This window comes from Chinchilla lanigera, unplaced genomic scaffold (assembly GCF_000276665.1).
Source record: "Chinchilla lanigera isolate Chin_1 unplaced genomic scaffold, ChiLan1.0 scaffold00005, whole genome shotgun sequence".
In the NCBI taxonomy this organism is placed as follows: Eukaryota; Metazoa; Chordata; class Mammalia; order Rodentia; family Chinchillidae; genus Chinchilla; species Chinchilla lanigera.
This window is the reverse complement of record NW_004955406.1, coordinates 1,374,896-1,391,212: the sequence shown is the minus strand read 5'-3', so window position 1 is coordinate 1,391,212 and position 16,317 is coordinate 1,374,896. Positions and strand designations below refer to the sequence as shown.

The 16,317-nt window shown below is 42.8% G+C and overlaps 1 protein-coding gene across 3 annotated transcripts in view; it reads right to left on the bottom strand.

Moving 5' to 3' along the window:
- Esrrg (estrogen-related receptor gamma) overlaps positions 1 to 16,317 on the bottom strand; it is a 524,413-nt gene that overhangs the window by 393,440 nt on the left and 114,656 nt on the right. For all 3 annotated transcript variants that reach the window (XM_013519877.1, XM_013519891.1, XM_013519883.1), the window contains one exon: positions 2,497 to 2,587. The gene's annotated coding sequence lies outside the window, so the exon portion shown is untranslated. The remainder of the gene's footprint in view (positions 1 to 2,496; positions 2,588 to 16,317) is intronic.

Below are 16,317 nucleotides of genomic sequence, written 5' to 3'. Positions count from 1 at the left end.
TCCTTCCTAAAGCCAGAGGAAAAACTTTAGATCATCGTTGTTCACATCCATTTGCAATCCCTGGCCACATACTTAGTCACAGAAATTCATGAAGAGATATTCTCCAGACCTCTCAATTCTCATCGTGGGCTTAGCCCGCTGGCCACTTCCCAAACAGCAGGGCTGGGCTTCGCTTTTTAAGTGGTGATGATATTTATCCAGAGACAGAAGCATAGTTTTCAGTCTATTTAGCAATAATAATAATAATAATTCAAAATTTAGCCCCACTTAGCCTAACCTAAACCTTCTTCTAATTCTCAGTTATAAATAAACAGCATTGACAAAGACATTAAAGATGGAAACAGTAAAAATAGAAAAGGAAGAAAGGAGATATTCTATCACAGTTTGAAAAAAAAGGTATTAAAATACCAATGATGCAAAAATAGACTTGAATAATTTGTTTTAAAAGCAAGAAGGGGTAAGAGCTCCCAGACCTCCTCAGACGGGTGTCTCAGAGGTTTCACTGATTAGTTGATAGGTTTGCTGGTGAATGATTAGGCGATTAGTCAGGAAGGTCTGAATTAGTTACTAGAGTTCTGCCTCCTGTGAATAAAATGCGGAGTAGAGTCTCCTTTCTCCCACCCCCTGTGACAGATGATATCTGTTTTCTCCTGTGAGTCTGAATTTAAGAGCCACTGAAGCTCAGCAACAGTATATTCTAGCTCAAATGAGCTGAAAATTGCATTCAATTTGAATTTCAAAAATAGAGGGGAGGAAGGGAGAAAAAAACCCTCCGCACCCATCAAGTCTCCGCACTTCTGAGCTCCTTCCTGTTGCTTAGTTGCATTCTGCAGGCCGAGGACCTGAAACCCAGGATGTGCTCAGGGGAAGAGCATCGCTGGATGCCTGCCCAGTCTGAGTTTAAAAATAAACTTTTAATAGTCAGGATCAAAGCAAACCTCACTTCTACGCACATGCATAATGCAGAACGCGGCCCACCAAAGAGATAGATGTATCTGCTCCAAACTCAAGTTGGGCTGTTTTTTTCCCCCTTATGTCCTGTGGAGCTGTGAAAGGTGAAGGTGTCTTCCCTGGGAAGGTCTAGAAAAGTAAATTCACTTCTAAATTAATATTAATTCCCACCCAGCTCACTTTAGCCCCCCATCCCTTGTTGCTGCACCCCTCCTTTAGCTGTCTCTCCTTACAAAGCAGATGTGTTCTTGAAAAGTTGAGTGAGGGAACCATTGATTTTTCAAATCAAATCATATTTTAAATGCTCTAAGAGAGTTGGTTATTTAAAGGAATCTTGTGATAAATTATTTTATGAAGCCAAGCTATTTTTAGTGTGCAAATAACTGTCCCTTCTGTAATGGCCCAGTAAGCATGAATTCGAAGCAGAGCCAGGTTTTCTGAAAGCAGGGCACACCTGTCCTTTTTAAGGAGTAGGTTTAAGTACCACCAATATTTACCACCAAGCTGATGCTATGCAAAACAACAAATGCTACTCCAGAATTACAAGTGAATATTTGGGGTCAGAACTCCATTTTTGGATAGTTTCAGCTGCAGAAGCAGAGACAGCACTATATGTATTTCAGACCACTCCAGACATGGAAACACATCTCCCTCCACCTTAAGTATGCCCAGTTGCAAATTCAGCAGTGTGGGTGCCATGAGAAAGACGATTTCACTTCTAAAGTGCCATTTGCTACACTGAGGCAGGAGTCCACAGATTGTTTTTTGGAAATGTGACTCACCTGGAGGGACATGGAGACAGCACCATGGGGTGGGGACCCTTGGGGTCTTCTATGTGACAGGTGCTCAAATCACAATGAGTCAGTCAAGGATCCTGCACTGTCCATCAAAAGTCCCACACAATCCAAGCAGGGGATTGGGTTCTAGAGGACCATTCCTGGAACCCATGGCATCCCAGGAAAGGAGGTGTTATGTGACACTCCTTCGAAAATGGAGTCAAGGGAACTCTCAACCTTTAGAGATTCTTAGAAAGAAGTGGACATTCATTTGGTAACTAAGCACAGAGCAAGAACTCTTAGAAAGTCTGCAGAAGCTAGAAGAGAAAGAGAGCACTTTCTCTCTGAGACACAGGACAAGATGTAGAGGAAAGTGATATTTGCTTCTTACTCATCACCAAAAGATCAGAAGTAAGAAAGTCTAAGCCTGACCACCACAGTTTATTCATCAAGATAGCAAATCAACAGAAATGAGCAGAACCTTTCCAAAGGACCCACATGGCCACTGCAGCACACACTCAACTTGTCAGGATATCACCAAATAAAACACTGTGGAAGACCCAAATGACATTTTTGGCTTTTAAAAGCTGGAATGAGGGAAACATCAGAAGTTCTTCATTTTCCTTACTAAAGAAAGACTCGCCAAGGTCGCAGTGACAGAGGATAAAGATGTCAAGGGGGGATTTAACCACCTTCTATCACATGACATAGTGCTAGATGGGTTTCTAAGGAACATTACTGCCTCCTGGCTGTGTAGGGAACACCTTACCTTTCAAGCTGTGACAATGTTAGCAGAGGACTCTTCCCTTACATCTTCATTATTTAATATTGCTCATTGATGAACCAATCAGTTGTCAGCTCTGTTCATTTATGTGATGTGAGCAAGGATCCGACCCAGAAAAGGAAAAAAAAAAAGTAAGGTCAATTTTCTCAGCCAGTGCATTTAATAAAATCTCCCAGCAATAGACTTAAGCACACGTTAATAGCTACAACTTAGTGGGCTCTGAGCGAGTCTTTGATTTTCATATATATATATATATATATATATATATATATATATATATATATAGCCAGGGCGGTATTAACACTCCAGTGAAGGTATAGTCCTCATTTTTATTTTAAGTTTTCTTCCTTCTCAGCTTTATCCGATTTATTAATCTTCCGCTCCTCTCTTATTTATAGCGAATGCTCTCAAAGTATTTCCCATTATAACACCCATTTATAACTTCCAGAGAAGAAAACCTTCCAAGACCAATGGACTTTCCACTTATATCACATCAGTCTCAAAATGCAGTCATTCCTCCAAATGTGACTTTTGCTTCTTGTGTCTCTAATCCTTAAAAAAAGACAAACAGCAGTAGGGAAAGACGCACAAGTTTTCTAAGTGGAAAGACTGAGAATCTGTTTCGAGTCATGGGCTTTAACTCAATATGCACAGTACTTTAGGTAGAATGTTTGTCTACAAAAGGAAGCTTTTGTGATTAGCCGCACAAAATTGCCAGTATTTTACCAGTTTTGATAGACAAAAATAGCAATTGCATAGGGTTTATCTGAATGCTTCCCAAATCTTTACCCTGATATAAAGGGGCTGTGGAGCACGGTCTAGTGACCTTTTGGCTACCCAAGGGAATTCAACACTGAACTTACAGCTCAAGGGTGGACTGTAACTAAGTGGCCCCTGGAAGGTCCCTTACTATTTGTTTGGTGAATGATCTGCTGAGATTCATTACCTGCAAAATGTGGGGGAATTAATCAGCCAAGTGGCACCAGGCCATTTTCCATCACACTCCTGAGAGCATGAACAGGGCCACAGCAGACTCTGAGAGGTGATGATTGCAAAGAGATTCTGTGTGTTTGCTGGAAGGCTCCTAAAGGGGGCATCTCCATCTATTCACCAGGGCACCTTCAAGCCCATAGCTTCCCCTTGCTGATTCTGAGAATCGAGTTAAAAGTAAAACGCTTAACAAATAAGCAAGATGGAAGTTTGGGCTCCAATTCTCTCTTAACACCCCCATGCTACCAGAAGTAACCAAAACCATGTTTTGATCATTGATTTAATGCTAAAGAGAAACTACTTGGGGCCTAGAAAACAAGGGGCTGATTTCTAAGTGAATTCCCCCATAGAATGAGAGCTGAAGACCAACTAAGCCCAGTGACCAGAGCGGAGACGTCTAATGTCAACTGGGCTTTAACAGGGTCTAGAATCAAAGAGAGAAAAGGGGGCTGTTTTTCAGATAAGAACAAGAGGTTGCTCCAGGATTCCCTTGAAAGAGGTAGGTGGCTGGATGAGTGGGATGGGAGAACCCAATCCTATTTATTTTCTAGGACTGTGAACACGGGAGGTCTCTCAGTCAGCAAGTTGCAATCTGTATAAGTATAAAGAAGCATTAGGAGAGAACCCACTCAGTTGGTATTCCGTGGTTATTAGCCCAAGGGAACCAAGTTAGGTTGTTATTTCTTTATTTTTAAGAGAAGGCTTAGGACTTGGGGTGTCCAGAAGGGTATGGGTCAGCACAAATCTTGCAGGTATGGATATCTGCAGTGATGTCAGGTCATGGTGCCAACGGCCATGACTAATGTAACTGCAGATATCAAGACTGAAACGTACCGCATAACACAGAAAACATATCACTTGTCAAACTCTAGCTCTGAAATTGATGAATATTCAAAATAACATGGGTATTACAATAATGATGTTTGTACCATACATGCCAACTCTCTGAGCAGAGGCATCTAACTCAGGACGGTCAGGGTCCGTGCGTGGGGGAGACGGTAGAGCATTGGAAGAAGGTGTGGAATTAGTTCCTGTTAACTTATGATCTAGGGGAAACTGCAGTACACAGCTCCCCAGGTTAATCCCCAGGTTAAGTAATGACGATCAACCCAACTGCAAGTGTTCTTATCCAACACTGTGGATCCCTTACTGAAGCAGGGAGGCTCTGCAAATAGCCTTTAAAAGTCAGTTACAATACGGTCTAGAAGAATTTTGTGGATAACTTGGAAAACTCACTACCACGTATCTATTTTTCCCTTGAATTCTAAACTACCCACTGTAAAATGTAGACTGAGAAATAACTGTTTCATAAACAGAGAATTATCCAGACTTTTAGAGATGAGTGCCCAAAGTGCAGCCCAAAACTCACATAACTATTGCAAAGTACCCATGCCGCAATTAAACCCGAATGGTGAGGTTTTCGTTTATAAAACACAACTCATACAGTCACATCATTTGCCTTAAAAGAAAAAGAAATCATACGCATGCCATAGGTTCACCACCCTTGGACCTAGATCCAAGTAATTATTGAGTTTGGACATTTAAACTGACAACAAAGATATTAATTTCAGGATTAAGAACTGCCAGGGGCAGTCTCCTGGATTTTGCTTTGCACAGCTCAGCGGGGCCACTTTCCACACAGATCTCAATGGGTGTAGTGCCATATGCGAAGGTTGCGAGGTAAGACGGTGGGGAAGGAAGGATCTGGATTCCCGTCCTTATTGCACAGAATATGTTTCAAGTATAGGAAGATAACTCCAGTGTCTTCACCCACACAGTTGCCGACTGTAAGGCAACAGGACTTACACGTTCCCCACACCGTCCTCTATCACCACCACCATTACTCTCTGTGTTACTTCAGAGATCTTCTCAAAGGAGAGTTAGCTCTCTATCTTCATAGGCAGAAAGATCTGTCCTTTTGCTCCTGAGGTGGTAGAAGACTGGACATTCCAATAAAAAGAGAAGCCACTTAGCACATGATATTTGTGAAGCACAGTTGCATTGCAGTGAAACTCAACCATGAACAACACAGCCGTCCTCCGGGAAAAGCACATTTTTAGTTCCAAAAACTGAGGAGTATATTTTACTGGGAGGAGGTACCTGCAATCTCCTTACATACATTATGAAAGCCTGAGGTACATACACGTGCAAAAAGCAAATGGCTGGTAAACATAAAGATTTCAAAAGGAGAACCAAAATAATTCCTTTGGTCTTTCTAAAGATAACCTTAGCATACAGTTGACAATAAAAGACAAACAGAAGAGCTCCTTCACCTGCCCAGATTCCCTTTTGTGTCGGCCTAGATTGGTTTGATGATCTGAAGATTTTGGGGGACAATGGGTTTTGAGAAGGGCAACCAGAAAAGCTTATTCTGGGCAAGCATAATTTATACAAATGATCTGCCTCAGGTGGCTGGGAGGATGCAGGCAAAGACAACTTCAGCCACCGGAAGTCAGCCCTACCTAAGGAGGAAACAGAGCAATGCCCGTACATGGTGCCCCTTTAAAGGAAGAGTGGGTCAGACTGACAGTTTTGGGAGTGGACAGCAATCCGTCCATTCAGCTACAGCTTTGTCAGTGACGGATACACAGCATCAGAATTCCGGATTTAGCTCTCCTGATATTTGCCACTTCCCAAATTCAATAATATTGGCTACTTTCTGCTGCAATTGGAGAATCATAGAGAAAGCTTGCCTGGGAGGACAGAACATTCTAAAAATGAGTGTTTAGCTTATGAAGTCAACTGAGATTCTTGATTTTAATACTCAGCCAGCTACTCTCCTTCCACTTTAGCCCTGGAAATGTAGGCTGGTAGGAAGGAAAAGGAAGGGGGGTAGGGGGCTGGGGAGAAAGAAAGTAAGTGAAAGACTAACAGAAATAATGGAAAGAAACAGGAAGGATGATAAGAAGGAACTTATAGCTCTCGTTCAGACAAACTCAGAACACCATGACTGTACCCAAAGTCACGTGGGTGCAGCTTCTCCTGAGTCTTTCACGCCTTTCCTGGAAGATGGAAGACTGCCAGTGATGGAGACCTTGGAGATGACCCACCCGGCACCCTCATTTTACAAAGTATGAAAAGGAGGTCCTGGAAGGATATGCAACTCGGAGTCAGACCTAGAAGCCGTGACCATGGGAGACCAGCCTAATATTCTACCAACCACAGCTACCTGAAAGCAGGCCTTTCCAAGACTTAGAAAATGGCCAACACCACCCATGGTGCATGAAGGCGGAAAACTCTCTTCTTGGAGGGGAACCAGTTCAGCTCGCAGGACTAGAACCTGCAGGAGCAGCCGGCAGTGGGCAAAGCTGCAACTGACTCTGCTCCTTGGGAAATGAGAGCCCCCTGCCCATCAATAGGGACAACTTCTCCCAGTTGTGCCCAGTCCCAAGGAACCGTCTCTGATGGTGATTATGGCATAACATTTCGACAGATTAATTAAGAGCTCTCCGTTCTATCAGCCCACTTATATGAACGGCTCCCTCTGTCTTTAATAAAACAAATGGAATGGGGTGAAATGCATGAGCGATACCAAGCATTAGGTAAAAACTAAACCCAAAGGAGAACATCATCTGCTCCATCAAGGAGGCAAAGAACACAGGGGGAGGGGAAAGCAAGTTTTATTAAGCAGGATGAGAGCAGAGAGTGCTGAGGAGGGAAAGCGGGCAGCAGAGGCGTTTGCTCAATCGGTACCTATTTTCAGAATTTCCTTCAAGCTGGCTTGGACTGAGAAGCATCAATTATTTAAAGGATGTAACATGATGCTTCCTTTGTTGAAGCAAATCTGCAAGCAGACCCCGAGAGAAAATAAAAAATGAATTAGGCGGAATTTATTAGTGTGCTTCAAGAAAACAAAGATTTAGCTATTGGGATTGAGTCTGTCTCAGAAATAGTTCAATTTTGTTTCCTAAAATCCACAATTCTTCCCCCTCCTTCTCCTTCCCATTTATTTATTTTCTACAGTAGATCATACACAAAAGGAGGGGATGAATCATTTCCTAAACTTCTCCTTCCTTTTCAGATTCAGCTTTGATGTATTATCTTCATTTAAATTACAAATACACTAATCTGTAACACTGTTTACCAAGGAGCATTTTAAATGAAAGATACAAGAAACTGCATCACTTCACATTTTAAAAATGACTTTAGACTCTGGACCTCATAAAAAACAGCCCATAGTGTTCTCTGCCTTTGGCTGCCGTCTTTTAGTCTGGTGAATGAAATTCAATTAGTGGGCTTTGTACTTAGGACATTATGATTCCGATAGCCCGTCTGATCACAACGGGTGTGCCAAGCCCTAGTTCTGATTTTTGGCAGTCCATGGTTAAGGAAAAATTTCAGCAGAGTGGAGCGGCATGGGGCAAGTTACTGTTTGCAAGGAACTTAACTATGCCATCATTAGAAAATTTGGGAGGAGGGGAGCAGCTCCCTGGACGGCTCATTAGCATTATTAACTAAGTAAATGAATTAACTTTTAGAGAGGCTTCAGTACCGGAGTCTGTCATTACAAGTTTTAATGCTTTCCAAAAATAGCAACTGGCCCAATATAAACCAATCACTGAACAGAACCCATCGCCCTTAGGATTCAATCTGGCCCAGCATGTGCCCCAAAGATACAGAGCACAGACCAGAATCTGAGTGATGCCAACCCAACCACCCTGATGAAATCAAAAAGGACTTCATACAGAGCCCGGGGGCTGTCACAGAGAGGCTGCAAGGTGCAGTGTCAGTCCAAAGGGGGTTATGTCTCTGGGTGTTCAGAGGACAAGTCCAGCACAGCCAAAGGGACTGAAGCATAGTGTCTTCTCATGGGCTGACCTGTCATCTGCGCCACTACGGCAACTCAGAAGTACCACACCTACATTTGCACTGGTCCAGCAGAATGGTACCCACCCAGATCATCACGCTGATTCTCTGGATAACAAAGGTAGAGAAGCAACAGTAGAACATTTCAGAAGGAAACATGTACAGCCATCAGACTATTCATGGCCACCTTAATTTATTAGCCAGCTGAGATATTGTTTTAAAACACAGGTCAGGGCTGGGGATGTAGCACAGGGCTAGAGCAAGTGCTTAGCACGCTCAAGGCCCAGGTTCAAATCCCAGCACCGACAAAACAAAACATCTCACAGATCAGCTCATGCTGCTTCCTGGCTTCTGTCATGGGGAGTGGCAGCACATCCACTCCAATCTCCAGACAGAAGCAAGGGTCACTGCTTGGATCACTTTTTCATCGTTACCATTACCTGTCCCATCTCCAGGTCCTTCTTCCTTCTTGGAAAACAATGACAGAAGCAATCACACTGCATCCCAAGAAAAATAATACATGTTCATATGCCAGAAGTGGCTTCTACTTCTCACTGAGAACCTTGCTCTCACTCTTTGGAAAGCTGCTCTGGGCATTTTAAATATTGCCTGAGAGTGACCTGAGATTCAGGGCAGATGGGCAGCTGGAACGCACTATGTTCTTTTTCCTGACTCAAAATTATACACCCATATCTGTGGTTGATAAGAGTACATCATACTGACGGGAGTTTCAGCCAGTGAAGAGATCCCTCCCAAAGCGACTCTTCCTTTGTGTCACAGACCAAGGGGACAATGAACACAAACTTCCTTCCCATGAAGAGATGCCTTTGAAAATTTCTCAGAATTCACCAGCCGGGTGCAGGGCGAGGTGGCTCCGGCTCTGCACTGCTTCCCAGCTCCACATTCAAGACATTCACGTTGGTGGCATGCAATCAGCCTCAGCATGAGTATTTACACCAGGGGATCAGCAAACCACATGCACCAGGTGAGGCTCCGGATCCCTGCTGTCAGAAAGCCGGTTTACCAGAACCTCCCTGACAAAGGCTTTCATTTGTTTCCTTCTTGACACCATGGGTGTCCTGCCTCAACCCCATCTTTCTCTTCTTTCCGGCAGCTCCCCAGACACCTCGTACCCTGCACACAGTTAGACCTGCTTCCCCACTGCCTGCAGCTCGTGGTGCCCCAAGCTGGAGGCTGTCAGTGACAAGATTCTCTGCACTTGACGTACAGATCCATCCCCACACCGTACTCAACACGGGACCTGGCAGCAACCTTGGACGCTAAACACCCACATCACAAAAGCCCTAAGACTTTGACATCAGTCTTCCGGTCACCACTTGGAAGAGGTCCACCCCCATCAGGAACACTCATTACGGACTTTCTGTGAAGGACAAATTAACTTTTATTATGTCTGCATTGTTAAATCCTGGGGTGTTTTCTTGATACTCAAATCACTATTATCATCACCAAATGCTCTCCTCTTGTTTTTTCAACGCTTTCCTTTCCTCCACCAGTGGATCTGACAGATACAGGTAGGAGGCCTGGTCAAGACTGGGACCTGATGTGACCTTGCTTCCTCACTGCGTGCTGATTTCCCAGGCAGCTTTTGCGCCAGTGGCTCGGGTGAGTCATCCCAAGTCGTCAGCTCTGAAGTTGTTACTTCCCTAAACTTGCAATACAGCGGCACTTCTTTTTCCCTTTGGTGATGTCACCTAGATGAGATGTTCCAATTTAGAATCATTTCCACGTTAGAAATATATGAAGAATCCAATCCATATGCCCTACGACTTGTCAAGGAAATTAACTATAAAGACACTATCGATATTATACAATTAAAATGAGAGCTCTTAACATATTTAATTTCCCCCTGACCTGACTTTCTTCAGTCATTATGGACAAAAAGCCTGAATTCATTATTTGCAAATAGCCCAGATTGCTTAATGTATTCTAGAAGGAAGCGAGAGACCGTCTCGTGAGCACATGCACACACATACATTTAAGCATGCGTGTGTCTCTATCAAGGGCAAAAATAGTAATGAAGGAGCCATTCCAAGTCCTTAACAATGGAGACTCAGTAGAGTGGAGCTATAAACATATAAACATATTTTAGGCATATATTTTCTCTTTCTGTAACATCCCTAAGGAAGGGAGAGAAAGAAACAAGGGAGGGAAAATCTTCTTAAAATCATTTTAACTTTTCCAGATTATTTACTATATAAAGCATCCTACCTCCCCCCATAAATCTGCATAAAAGATCTATTTGGGGCTGTTTTGGATTGTTGTGTTTTTAAAAATTTAACAATCATAGCTCTGGAGCTTAATCACTTGTATGTGTTACAAAACCAGATGGCTCAAGTGGGTGTTTGTTTACAAGCTCTCTCCTTAAGGTTTTGGCTTCTTTTTAGACCCAAACTGAGTATTTCAATATTTCAGCTCAGAAAAGAGGCAATGAGGAATAAATAAAAATAGAAAGAAAGGAAGCGGCCCCTGGATGTCACAGGTCCTTGGGCTTCCTGCTTCCGGTCTGCTCTGCCACCTTCTAATTTTCTAAGCCATGAACATGTGTGCCTTGAAACCTTTCATCCTCCTTTGAGAAACCTTTGCTTCTATTTCACTTACTGTGAACTAAGTAAACCTATGGCCTTGTGCGCTGGCTGGTTGTGGCAGAATAGTTAATGTCCAGGAAACAAAGAATGCAGAGGCTCCAGCAATGCTTTCATCTACACCCGGAAGGCCGGCATGGCAGCGGCCCTGTCTGTGGGGAACAGCTCAGGACAGGAAGGATGGGAGGCATCACATTCTAGAGCTTCAGGGGAGACATAGTGCTGGGAAGGCAGAGCACAGTGTCCTTTTCTGCAGTGTCTCCTGACCGTGTCCAGAGCACTGCTCAGCCCCAAGAGAAAGCAGGTGCTCCAGAAGGAGCTCAAAGCACTCAAAGCACACGAGATCACTCCTTGAGCTTCTAGCACATCCTCGTAAAAGTATATAGGACAGTAGGACAACTGTCGTTCCTCACACAGCTAGAGCTCTCTGAAAGGACCCTGAGTGAGCGGAGGGTGGATTCACAGATATGACCATCCTCTTCCAATTCTCTGCTCTCCAGACTTGATTTAATATGTGTCATTAGTCTTTACAAGGCACAGTTAGGAACACCTAGATAAATTAGCACATTCATGATTTATGTGGCTGTTTTGCCTCCTGTTCTGGAAGAAACATTTAAGAAAGAGCTTTTTCATTGTTTATAGCCTTTAATAAAGGAGAGTGTCTCTGGTGAAATTCAAACAGACTTAAAATACTGTCCTGGTTTTCAACAAAAGAAATCAAGCTTAGAAAATACACTTGTGTATGGCAGCCGTGTCCACCATAGAGTAATCCATCCTCAGTTAAAACTGCTGGATGAACTAATAAACAGCAAGCAGCTCTGTATCAAGGTAAGATCCAGAGTGCACACGGAAGATTAAATAAAACTCAGTTCCTGATTTGCTACCTATCTTTCCACGACTGCAAGCATTAATTATTCATATTTGCAACGTGAACTGTTTTACACAAGTGTTAAAGATGCTTATTCTGTGAAGTAGATGGGAACTATATTTTCACACATCTGAGAAAAATATAGTCAGTGCCTACAAAAATCAGAGCCTTGTAAGGATAAGACCAGAGTGGTCAATTAGAGTTCTTCACTGTAGGGAGCAGAAAACTCTTCCAGAAATTCTCTTTCTGGATCTTAGCCTTATGCAGAAAGCACACTTTTCTGAATTAAATATATATGTACACAAAGTCTCCACCTAATGAAAGGTCACAGATAGAACTTTCTCAAGATGTTAACCATGAAATTTAGCTCAAAATGAGCGGTCAGATGCAACAAGAATGTTTAAGACCAAGAACTGATTTCCACTAATCATACCCCTCTAGTGGACACTGGGAAAATCTCTTGAGGTCTCTACACATTGAGAACACCTCTGCAGGTCAGAGGAGAGGAGCGATTCCAGTCAGGAAGCATCACTTGCAGCCACGATTTATGCTCTATAGGCTGTCAGCAGCAGCGTGTTCATTTAGCATCAGATGCAAGTTATTCAGGGACTTAGATAATGCAGAGAGTGTCAATACTGATGTTACTATTTATAGCCCAATAAACTACACTTTGAACAATATTAGTGGCGTTAAGCTTAGGTAGCACTCCTAGTATTAATGCCTTAATACAGATATATGGCTACAAGCATAGTTTACAGCGTGGAACATAAACACAAATCCGGTGATACTAATAAATCACTTTCTTGGCTGCTTAAAACATACTGCCGAAATGAGCTTTACGTATTACACAATGGAGCAGAAGGCAGCGATGTATATTTAAATTTTCCATTTTTAAGCTGTCACTCAAAAACTTTTCATACTTTTTTTTTAGCTTATTGATCTTACTGGCTTGTGATAAGACTTCCACTGCTTGGTTGAGCTGTTTTTAGTTTCTGCTTCTTATTAAAAGAGCTAAATCGGGAATCATCAAATGCTACTAATTTAGCAGTTTTCAATAGAAATAAAAGCTAAATACAGCACCAAAATAGTGTATCCCTCATATTTTATTGCCCTAGAATCTTAGGTTTAACTACTATATAGCATAATAATGGGTATTATTGAACCATGTATCTCTCATTTCATCCCTGGCATCCATCTATCTATCTATCTATCTATCTATCTATCTATCTGTCTGCCTGTCTGTCTGTCCATCTACTTACCTACCTACCCATGTATCTATCCATCTATCTACCTATCTATCTACACTGGAAAATGAAAGTGGTATTAATCACTTTAAAATAATTATTAATGGGCCAGGGATATAGCTCAGCTGCACAAGTGCCTGCCTGGCAAGCGTAAGGTCCTGAGTTCGATTCCTGGTACCCAATAAAATAAAATAAAATAATTGTTAATAACCAAGGTTTCTGATCTTTGTTAAATATTTATGCACAGAAATACATACATATATAGATTCTGCATTTTTTGTATTCCTCTTTGTTTAATTTACAGAGAAATTCCTTCATTCCTCTGGCTACTTTACCTTAAATAAATACCCTACATCAAAACAGTCAAAATGGCCTCATAAGAACACCTGGATGATGGGCCAGATATGATCAATCAACTTGTGTAACTGCCCCCCCAACACACCCACACTGCACTGACACTGGGTTTGGAGTGAGGTATTAAATACCACGATCAGAACACTTTCTGACCCTGATTCTGGACTCAGAACCTTGTTCTCACAAGCCTGCCTCTTCTCTGCGCTCTGCAGCCAAGTGTGATTTGTTTCTTCCTTCAGTGCTAGCCAAGAAGTTCAAGGCTCAGCGAGGAAGGGACAGTGGCCCTCAGAGCTAATTGCTCATATTTTGCAAAGGGCTGCATGAAAAGAGGAAGCCACAGCCCAGCAAGGACAGGATCCATCATAAATCCTCCGGTAATGAATGAGTTTTGTGGCCATGGCCGGGGATCTTATGCAGTCCTGCATCCTGCCCACTCAGATGTTACAGTGCTCAGCACCCTGCCCAGATGGCTTCATGTAGGGATGACAGTGGCAACTACTAAACAGCCAGGAGACTGTCACATCATTATATCCATCTTCTAAGAGGATGCTGAAAGCTATGTAAGATAGCGAATCTGTTAAAATTACATTTTAATGAAGGAAAGACTTGTTTTCTTAGTGTATCTGAAATCATGGGTCTTCCACAGATGCATCTTGTTTAGCCGCTAGTTCCTATTGTCAAGGATTCTAAGCTTCCTGCCACATTTCCAACTGAGCCACAAATCTTCCCTGGCCCTACCTCCATGCCGGCACTAGCATGTGGGCACCACGACGAGGCACTCTCTGCATCCAGAGCACATAGTTTCATTGTCATCCCCACCGTGGCCAGGAAGGCTACTGCTTCTCTGAGCAGTGCCTCCCACCCACGGCCCCTCACGGGGGCCACCAGCTTGTCTACAGTCTGCGTGTGGATGCGGGAGTGTGTACGCCCAGGCTCAGAAGGGCACTGCCATTCTCCTCCACATAAATATGGTGATGAATTGGCTGCCTAGAGCTTTTCTGACAGCCACTGGGACTGGGAGCTACAGTGACCAGCGGATGTCCTAGTTCCTCCATGCAGAAAGGTATTCAGTGCACGTAATAATTATCCATCCATCTCGTTCACACTAAAGGCATGGCAATGCAATTTTAGCCTTATAATCAAGACCATATGACAAAAGCCAAGGCCATTACGGACCACTTCCGAGTATTCTCTGCAAGACAATGATTTTCCAACTGCACTTAGATCTGCTGAATCCCTACCTCTGTACGGCCACACCTGCTCTCATAAGGTACCCCACCCCTTCGGCTTCCAGAGCCTTCCTTGGTAACTCAATAGACCAAAGTTTTAAAGGCTTTCTGGCCTTTTTTCCCCCTTCATTAATTTTTTTCTCTTCCCAAAGCATACTATAAAATGCTGAGGGCAAATTTCTGCTCAGAGCAGTGACATTTCAGAGATCTGCTTCCTTTTCTTTCTTTTTGTCGCTTCTGCTCAATTCCATCCTCCCTCTCGCCTCTGCTTGCTCCCCTCTGAACTGAAGCTTGGTCTCCCAGCCCAGAACTGCCCCACACGGACCACTGGACCTCACCACATTGAGTGACACCATCACTCTGTGTCCGAAAGTTCAGGGCATCAGTGTCAACCCCAAAGCCCACCAGAAAAGGATGCAAACAGTATCTTGAAATTCTACACAACACAGTTCAAGTATTCTTTCATGTTTTATTCTAGAGAAATGAACGAATCAGTGCCCTTTTCAACCGATATAATTACAAATACTAAAGGTAATATGATTCCTTATTAATAACTTATCAAGTTCAGGGAAGAGTAGAAATAGTAAGAAAGAAAACATTGAATAGCCTACATAAAATGAAAACTGAGCTGGTAATGAGTGAAATGATAATATATTTTATCAGCATATTTCAGATTTCCCACAAAATCTGTGCTTCTTATTTTTCAATTGTTAAAGGTCGATAAATTATCCCTGAATATTAGTTGTCATCTTGGTTCTTTAGTTTAAGTGTCAGGTGGTAGCATTATATCTCATGTCAGCATTGTTTTGAAAATTATGAGACAACAGACTTGTTCATGAGTCCAGTAGTATGTTTTTAATCCAAGACTCCATGGAGTTTTTATGCCCTCAGCAATAACTCCATATAATAAAAAAATTCCTGCACCTCAGTATCACCAGCTGTCCCTCGCAGAAGCACGCATACATTTCGGTGAGCATTTCCCAAAGCGCTCTATGAAGACACTCTCCCCTGCCATGCTGGCGCCACTTTGATTCACCCTCCATTCTGGAAATACCATCTCTACTTCTACTTCTCGCAGCTTACTTTAACATGGTGAATCTTGGTCCCTTCTAGGGCAAGAGGAACGACATATTAAGCAATTTTCAGTGTAATGCACTCAGAGCTCCTAATTACACAATCTAAGTGTGTGAAAATAGGGGATCTCACACATAGTGAGTCAAAGATCATGGCTTGGGTGGCCCATCAGTGAAGAAATACTCTGACTACCTAATTGGGTTCTGAATGTATGTGAAATGTATGCCTCACAGCATCAAAGCCAGCACATATAAATGGATATGGCTCATGTTAATTTACATGCTATATTTCCGCAATTAGGATGCTTGCCAGCTGACAGGCAGAGGAGTAAGTTGTGACATCTCGGTAGTGATCCTGCCTGAGCATGTGTGAACTTAGCTGTTCATCTGATTGTCATCTCGTTGGCATTATTTGCATTGGCAACAGCATATAGAGTTGGTTTTAACTTAAACCTTAATCTCTTAAAAATGCCTTCAGAAAGACTACCCTATGGTGCTACACTGGAAACAAAGTCACTGTGTCACAGGAGCCAGCCTGTCCCAAGCCAACACGTGTTACAGACAACAGAAGAATCCAAGTCTTTCCCTCACAACGGATTGTAAAATTTTGAAAGTGAATAGAAGGTGGTGCGAACAACT